Source organism: Palaemon carinicauda, chromosome 8 (assembly GCF_036898095.1).
Source record: "Palaemon carinicauda isolate YSFRI2023 chromosome 8, ASM3689809v2, whole genome shotgun sequence".
Classification (NCBI taxonomy): Eukaryota; Metazoa; Arthropoda; class Malacostraca; order Decapoda; family Palaemonidae; genus Palaemon; species Palaemon carinicauda.
Window position 1 is genome coordinate 123,067,612 of NC_090732.1, and position 10,000 is coordinate 123,077,611.

The following is a 10,000-nucleotide window of genomic DNA, read 5'->3' on the forward strand; positions in this document are numbered from 1 at the left end:
CCATTCCCCTTCACCATGACCCATCATCCGCCACCACCTATCCTATATTCCCTCCTGATTCCCCTCTTCCCTCTCCTGGGGGACCCGCCCTATTCCCAACCAACTCTCCACCCAGCCTCCAATTCCCTTTTCCCTCCGCTAAAAAAAAATGAGGAAGGTATTTTTTTTTCCTTTTTTTTTTTGGAAATATTGTAAAGTGGTGCGGATGTTCATCTGATTTATTTTTCATTTGGTCCCAGACAAGGGAAAGCTTTGTAACTGTTTGTAGAGCGATGAGAGCGACGATTATTCTTAATTTTTTTGCGTTTGTTTTTCCTTTTCTCTTCATTTCAAAAGAGGGGATGGAACAGGGGTACCTAGTATTGTTGATTGTTTCATTATTTCCCCGTCCACTTTATCGCACAGGTCATTTATTTAGGCCTTTCCACGTACACTTTTGCACAAGGGACGGTCCCCATACATTTCGCTATCAGCTTCACGGCGCCAGTCATAAATATCGAAGTCACACAATAGTATGTGTCTTTTCATCTATTATGTCTCAAGACATCCTTAACAGCTACTCTTCACTCTTAAGCCTTTTCTCCATTTAAAAACAAAGTATCTCGAAAGACTTCTATATTCAAGACCCCTAATGTTTTCTCAAATAAGGCTAACAACCAAACATTTTGGACAGAACGAAAGGTTCTGAGATTTCCTTAACATGAAGGGGTGGAAGGGGAGGGGAGGGTCAGGGGACGAGGGTCCCCCAAATTTAATAATGTTGGGCGCTGAAAAACGACGGATCTACGTGACCACTCAGACATTCACTTTTTCTCCATTTATGGTCGCCTCTGTAATTATTTTGAAGCATAAACTAAGAAGTCGCCCTTCAGGCCTTGCTCCGTTGCCCACGCAGCCTTCAAAATGGGTCTTGGTTTAACGGGGGAAAACAGACTGAGGAAAGTCAATCATTATAAAAGCTTTTCATTAAAGTACTATCATCAAATATATTACAACTAAACATGTGGAAAACGAAAGATGATAATCTATGACAAAGAAAACAATCTAACAGAATTGGGTACTCACGGGAATTTAGAATGCAGAACAAACATTTCAATTTTCAAATTTTAAAAATATAAGTTCCATATGTCTCACTGCGTAAAAGGAAACATTTAAATTTTTGGAAAATGAGGATTTTAACTTCCAAAGCCTAATTGACGAACTTAGACAAATACCAACATCAAATGTTCAGAAAAAATGCCTTTTACGTAAAATCTGCTAAACAGCATTGTGATATCCCAAGACCTTCAAAAAGATTTTTTTAATAGGTAAATTACCACAGATACTCGAAAGTCTTTGCTGCTCGGAATCTCAAGGTACAGAAAAAAAAAACGTTTATAAATTAAGGTATAATAAACCAGACTACACCAGAGTTGCTAATGAGTGCTTTGATGACTGACGAAATTTTTATTAAAACGTTTTGTCAGAGAGAGAGAGAGAGAGAGAGAGAGAGAGAGAGAGAGAGAGAGAGAGAGAGAGAGAGAGAGAGAGAGAGAAGTGGGGTTGGGGTTGAGTGAGAGCAATGTTAAAGGAATTACGATTTAAGCCATTTGGTTATATCCATCATGGCGCTATTCTATTGGATAGATGTATATTAAAACCCATTCAATAATCATTGCCAAATCAAACGTAGTGGAAATTAAAAGTATGAAATCGTGGGGGATATCAATTATCACATGCGAATAACTGGCCATATAACGGTGACGGCGACAGATCTGTACCGCGTGTTTCACACACGCACATACACTGTAATGATATTTCCGCTTTATATTATATATATATATATATATATATATATATATATATATATATATATATATATATATCGCTCTACCCTCGCACTGACAAAAGCCTGTTTAAGCCTGCCTGTTCATGAATTATTTTGCTTGAATTTCTGTGACGTTCTTGCTTGGAATGGCACGTATATAAACTCATGATCCGTTGAGATAAAGTTACGTGCATTCACCTCGCCTCTCAGTTATAACCTTATGACCCTCTCGCACAGATCCTAAATAACTTAGCTTTGGAAATAAATTAACTCTAAATTCTACACTCTAGGGCGTTGATGTTCATTCGAAATCATGCGACCAGGTGGCTTCAATCTCGAAGCTCCAATCATGACTTGCTCTAACATTCTTATTTCTGTCACAGAGCTTCTCAAGGTATGGGATACAAAATATTAAACAATTACAAAAATCGAAGCAATATCTTAATCATTTCGTTTTAATTTCCCGAGGGACGGTAGGTGCCTGATTCTGTCTCTTCTGAAGTTATAATACTTGAACGAAAAGTAACGAGTCCTTTCAGTATTAGTATCACAAGAATAAACAACTAATACGCATTATGTATACAGAAATAAACTAATTGCGAATTTACAATAATGTACAAAGATTGTGTCAGTGAATTTAAAAGGAATTATTTATCAATGCAGATGCCGATAGAATATTTCAAAGAATCACCGCTTTTACCTACGGTGGGAAAAAAATCTTTTAAAAATACGTAAAAAATATATCAAAATTGAATAGGTAAAAACGTATAGAAAGCAAGAACCTAATAAAAATATTTACTTAGATTTTGTATATACAAGTGGTTGAAAAAATACTTTACAATCAACAACAGACGGCGCCGTTTCATACGCATTTAGACATTTATGGTTTTTTCCCTTAGGAAGAATGAAACAGATAGCAAATTCCTATGTATCATCAAGTCTGCTTTTCCTTAAGAGATATTGCCGAAAACTTTTGCATGTACAGTACTTCCTACGAGAGAGAGAGAGAGAGAGAGAGAGAGAGAGAGAGAGAGAGAGAGAGAGAGAGAGAGAGAGAGAGAGAGAGAGAGAGAGAGAGAGAGAGAGAATCTATTTACAAAAATTAATATCCGAAGAGATATTTCCATGTTCACGATTTCGCTGATGATTATGACGAAAATGCGGAGAAGAAAGTGGAAAAACTGTCCTTATATTTTTTTACCACATTCCATTAATTCTCCTTACGTACATTCAGTTTAATAATCAAACTTTTAGCATCTATAGTTATCAATGAAAAGTTTAATAATGTAAGTTCTCAATAGCATATTCCAGTATTTTGAAAATTATCTTGTATACATTTCTCAAAATACACTTAATTATGAATGTTGATTAGAAGCTATTCTATGTTTTAAAGTTTACATTCAATATCAACAAATCCTAATATGTCGTCAACTTTCCTGGCATACCTCCACGATATAAAATGTTTCTTAAAGGGAGAGAAGAAACAGCGAATGGAAGTTGATAACAATAAACAAATATATATAAACAAACATACAACTTTAAGTCCCCGTTTTCTACCACACTTCAATTCGTTCCCAGACTTGCGTATTTGCACTACTCTTAAAATAACAATGTTTCTATATTCCTGCACTCTCTGACATCGTTTACCTTGAAAGAGATATGCCGGTCTCCAATATATATTCAAGGAATCAATCTCCTCACAAATAAAGGCAAATAAATACTTCGAAACAAAAGTAAAACTAAACACATCTGGAAACCTTTCCAACTGTGGTAGGAACCGACAACACCAGCCACTACAATTGTACTTTTCATATCTCATCAACGTAAATCCCGCAGACGCCTACGAAAAAAAAACTTCTAAACCCCCTTGCAATCAGCGGATTTACCCTGCTTTCCCACGCTTACGTTAATGAGATGCAATAACGTCAGAAGCAAAGATAAACGCTGCCGTCTAACAGGTAAAATCGGTCAAAATATCTTACAGCTCCCCATGCTTCATTGCTTACCACGGAAACAATGACCTCTCCCAATTCCGAACCTTCGTATTCGAACATCATTTCCACTGATACTAAGAGTTCTTCGGTAGGGAATGAACGGTAATAAGATAGAAAAAAAACACACACACATACGGATACACGCGCGTACATAAACACACAATGTACATCTCAAGAAGAAAAAGCTATATAGTTACATCATATTGTACGATCAAGAATCAGAGATCAATTTTCTATTCAGGGAAGTTATTGCCATGGGTCCATAATATGTATCCTAAAAATAATATAATGGCAACATAGAAATTTGAGCATAAGGAAACGGAAATGGAAACTAATAAAGAAAATGATGTACAGTACAGATACCATTTGCCATCACATCGAATCTTAGAAATGAATAATCTAGATAGCATGAATGAACATTACCTCTAACACACGTATTAACACGACAGGATTTAGACTTTAACACACACACACACAAACACACAGAGACACACACAAACTTACTTGGAATTACAAAGTTATCGTAGTTCTCACACCACAAAGAATAAAAAAAAAGGGTAGGCAGAGTAGGGAAGAAGAGGGATAGGAAGGGGAGGGGTTGAGGAAATCCAAATATTGACTAGATTCTGAGAAGTGAAACAAAAATAACAAACGGTACACACACACACACACATACAGTTTCCTCTGACATAACCTCTAGGAATTTTGGAACAAAACGCAGTATGAGGTCAGAATGACAAAAAAAACAAGAAATGAGGAATATAACTACACTTTTTAAATCAAAACGCAAATCAAGACACTAAAACTCATTTAAACACTGATGCACACCCACACTTACACATGGTGTTTCCGTGAGATTTGGCAACCTCGCTGTTACATGCAGTTGATATATTACACCTACATGCTCCTGGCAGCTCGCCCAGTTCCACAGACGTTCGTTCATCTCCAGGATTCTTTCGTCCTTTGGCACATAGGGACTACAGAATGGACGGGAACGTCGAGCGACGGCAAACGACACAGCGACCGAATGCCAGCGTTCCGCAATCAATCGGAATTACGCGCATCGGAGCAAACTTTGGTTTAACCAATGCAAAAAGTTTGTAATGCTCCAAAGGGGGTAATGTGATTAAGTCTCCGAAAGAGGAGATCATTTCTCACCTCGCCAAAGGAAACCCGAAACTAACACTATGTTAGAGAAAGATCAAAACAAAACACGGAATTGACTAAAACATACAAACAATCATTTAAAACACAACATTTCAACTAAAGGAAACCAAAATCTGACATTGTGCCAACAAGTAGGGATAAAGCAAAATTATCATAAGATATAAAGTTACAATATTCTTTTATTCCGTGAGAAACAAAAACAAACAAGGCCAATTGTTCTGTGAATATATAATCACTTCACGCAAGGAACCAAATAAAATATCTAATAATGGTAGTGTTAGAAAAGGCTTGAATCTTAAAACCGTCACTTATTGCAGAAAATAAACAACAAGCAAGATTACATTATCCTATGACCATTGACAATCAAGTGTTAAAGTGTAGCATTCGACCTGGACAACGAGGCACTCTCAAAAAGGCTCGTATCTTAATAAAGAAAAACGGAGGAACGCATCTTCGCTTCCTTCCGAATGCTGGAATGCCACTGGGGACCATGGTCGCGACTTACAAGGGCTAAATCTAAACATAAGAGAAGGAGACAAGTTCTTCTTTCTGCTACACTGGAGAAGAGAAAAAAAAAAAAAAAAAAAAAAAAAAAAAAAAAAAAAAAAAAAAAAAAAAACTCAAGAGGGAAAGAGGGGGACATTTGCTTCCAGAGGTTGACCTCTCCTGTTCAAGAAAGCAAAAAATCAGAAAAAAAGAATAATACCAAAAAGGGAACCTAACTAAAACTTCCAATTTCTGAAAAACACTTTCGTAAATTTCATCTTATGCAGTAAGTGTGTGATATATATATATATATATATATATATATATATATATATATATATATATATATATATATATATATATATATATATGTATATATATATATATATATATATATATATATATATATATATATATATACATATATATACATCAGAAACTTGGAGCCTTACTAAAGCCTTAAAGCATAAGCTAGTTACAACTCAAAAAGCTATGGAAAGATTAATGATGAGAAACACTCTAAGATACAGAAAAGGAGCAACGTGGATACCTCTGCAAACTGAGGTAGAGGATATTCTAACAACGTGTAAAAAAAAAGAGATGAACATGACATATAATGAGAATAGCAGATAATAGCTTGACGAACTAAGAAAGTTTGCGGGTATGGACAGCGATTGAAAAAACATAAACAGCCACTAGTGGAGGGACATGTCTGAAGTCTATGTTCTGCAGTGTAGCAGTAACGGCTGATGATGATGATAAATAAATAGATAAGTAAATATATATATATATATATATATATATATATATATATATATATATATATATATATATATATATATATATATACACACACACACATATACATACAAACTCACACACACACATATATATATATATATATACACATTATATATATATACACATTATATATATATATATATATATATATATATATATATACTATATATATATATATATATATATATATATATATATATATATATATATATAGGCAGAGAGACAAACACATATAAGGAGAGAGATACAGATATAGATAATACTATTGTATATTCACAAGCATTTCATTTCCGCTATCCTTAACTGCAACTACTGTCACAGAAATGGCATAAGTATTAAGGGCCAGATGCACAGCAAATCTCATTTTCCTGTTCAAATCGCTGAAGCGCAGCTGTGTCCCCGAACACAATAAAAAAATCCCTTCCGCTTTTCTCTTTCGTGCTTGTTTGTACTTATAAAAGCACATTGGACTCACGTGCTTTCTCTCTCATAGACAATCACGAGGGAAAACCAGGCACGCACGGAAGAAGAGATACACTCTTCCCATCCAAGATAAGGTAAACATCGTAAACATTGAACATTTTACTTCAAATTAATTTCTAAGTAAAATAAGGAACTATATACATTCTCCGTTTTTACGTCATATGAATATCAATTGGTTGTCTAAAATTATACAGTGAATAGTTTCATTAAATATATTACCGGTACTACATTGCGGTCTGTATGTTACGTAAATAACATAATACGCATTAAAAATTATACATTCATACGCAATTATGTAGGTAAAGAACAAATGTGATGACTAGGTTTTAAGAATCTTTTCTCGCTCTCTCATCATAAATTTCATTATTCATCCAAGGTCCCCTGATAAACTCTCCCATGACCTGAAGACAGAAAACTTTTGTTATACATTGTAGGATACATACACATATAAAATTCCGTAGATTAGAGCAAAATGTTAGTTTACATTAGAAAATTATTAATGAATCCTTCAACACGAAACATCTTTTGTATTGAGGATGGTGTAGGCTCAATAACACGAAAAGTTAGGTTTATAGGTCTCTTCAAGTTAGAAATACATGGAAATTCCGGATTGAGACAATTGAACCTTCATTATTATTGTTATTATTATTATCATTACTAAGCTACAACCCTAGATGTAAAAGCAGGATGCTATAACCCCAAGGCCTCCAACAGGGAAAAATAGCCTGGTGAGGAAAGGATATAAGGAAACAAATAAACTACAAGAGAAGCAATGAACTATCAAAATTAAATATTTTAAGAACAATAACAACATTGATATTAAATTTTGATATAATAACTATGAACACATAAAAAAGGGAAGAGGACTAAGATAGTGTGCCCAAGTGTACCCTCTAGCAAGTCAAATATGATTAGAAAAGTCTCAACAGAACAGAACCAATTACGGTTTCGTTTTAACCTTACAAAATTAAATTTTATTTCTATTTTTCAATAGAAATCTACATACAATTAAAATAAACACTTTTCCGATCGACATTTTGACATAATCTTTCTTAAACGCAATTTCGCAAGTTAAAGAGGAGAGAGAGAGAGAGAGAGAGAGAGAGAGAGAGAGAGAGAGAGAGAGAGAGAGAGAGAGAGAGAGAGATATGCAAAAGGTAAATTACAAAATGGCTATAGATGTCTCCAGGGTAATAAACTACTCAACATGAACCCTCCCCTCCATTTTCCTCTCTCACACACCACGAAAAGTACTCAAGCCCCAATGCTATATCTTTAAAGCTTTTAACAGATATTTCTTTTATTTTTTTCTTATAAGGAAAATGAATTCATCCTTTAGTGAGCGAGATAGATATTTAATGTTAAAAAGTACTTTTATTTCCATAATTTTAAATAACTTCGTAGTATATATGGGAATGTCCATATCTCCATGTATAATCAAAATTGCTGTTTATAAAATTGGTTTGCCCATAATATCCTAAGTATATATCCAATATTCATGTTTTATGCTACCAAACTTTGAGATACTACTCTATCGATTAGGAAGAAACCGATAAAAATATAAATTTTCCATAAAAAAAAGGATAAACAGAAATTTAAATCACTTATTTTTCTCTCAATTTAAAAAGGCTATTATGTAGTTTTAAGCGCGGGAACGTGCATGACTACCCAAATCTAGATTGGTTGCAACTTCAAAATCATGTCATAATAAAGAAACTAAATTATCATTATTAAATCATAATTAACATAAATCTTAAAAAGAAGCAGATAGAAAAAAAAGGTCAAACGAAAGCTTGACTACAGCTTGAGACTTCCACAGTTTAGCTGTGGGATTGTTACACCTAAATTGTTGACGAAATCAGTTTCGAGTCTTTTACTAAAATCTTAGTCTTTTACTAGAATCTGAGTCTTTTAACTAAAATCCGAGTCTTTTAACTAAAATCCGAGTCTTTTACTAAAATCTGAGTCTTTTGCTAAAATCAGAGTCTTTTACTAAAATCTTAGTTTTTTACTAGAATCTGAGACTTTTAACTAAAATCAGAGTCGTTTACTAAAATCCGAATCTTTTCCCAAAATCAGTCTTTTTTTAAACTTTCAGGAAGGACAGTGTGTCAAGTCTCCATTTCAAGAAACGAGAAACACCACTTCTGGACGGACAAGTCTTACAGACTTTAAGACTTGAATAAACAGTACAAGCAAAACTTAAGAGCACACCCAAGAGCTGAAACTTCAGAGCTCAGCAGAACCCTTGAAGTTTCTCCTTTCCAAATGTCTAAACGTTTGAAAGTTATTAGCATGGAAAATAAGGGGACATAAAAAGAAACTTACCTTGGGAAGACGGACATAAATCAAGCTTCAATGATTCTTTTATGTTCTCTCTAAATCCACTTCAACGGCATAAAAAAAAGAATCTGCGATACCGATATATATAATCAAGCAGAACAATCTTTATATCAATGGGAAAATAAATAAACTGTCATCCGAGTTGAATCATACTTTAACTGTTGAACTAAAGATGAAACACCATTACAGAAGACGTTTTTCTTTTCATATAAAAAGTTCCATTTATCGACTAGTCCCTAATACACACTGCCATACTAGCAATATCGTTCTGATTAAAATTTTACTATAAACCTCAAAATTTCAAAACCATAAATTATCCAGCCTTGTTCTTCGTTAATTGTTAATAACCACCCTAAGGAAAGATTCATTAATTAACCATAAAGTCAAATTCAAATACATCAATCTTATCATGAGATTTTGATGATTTTCTTTTCCCTTATCAAAAAGGCAACTACAAGCTAACATCGACATATGCTCATACGAATACACTAAAATCCAAAAAGCTACAAAAAGGAGATAAATACGTATTACTTAAATTCATGATCGAATCCCGAAATACTATAATTGCCATATCCTTCAATCATAAATCAATTTACGTACTCTATGTTAAAAGTCACATCAAAATTCGCATAAGTAACAAGCTACTTCTAAAATCTCCTGTATCAAAAGATCTTAAGCAAAAACAAAAATGGTATAAAACTGTACCACCAACAACTCTAAGCAGCAATAATATTGAAGTACTTCACGAACGAACGGAGCGCAACTGGAAAGCCGAGGAACTTGGCTCATTTCCTACGCATTTCCGCTTTTCATAACCCCACCCTCCCCCGCATACCCTAGCCCTCGCAACAATAGTTCTACATAAGAATATATATATATATATATATATATATATATATATATATATATATATATATAT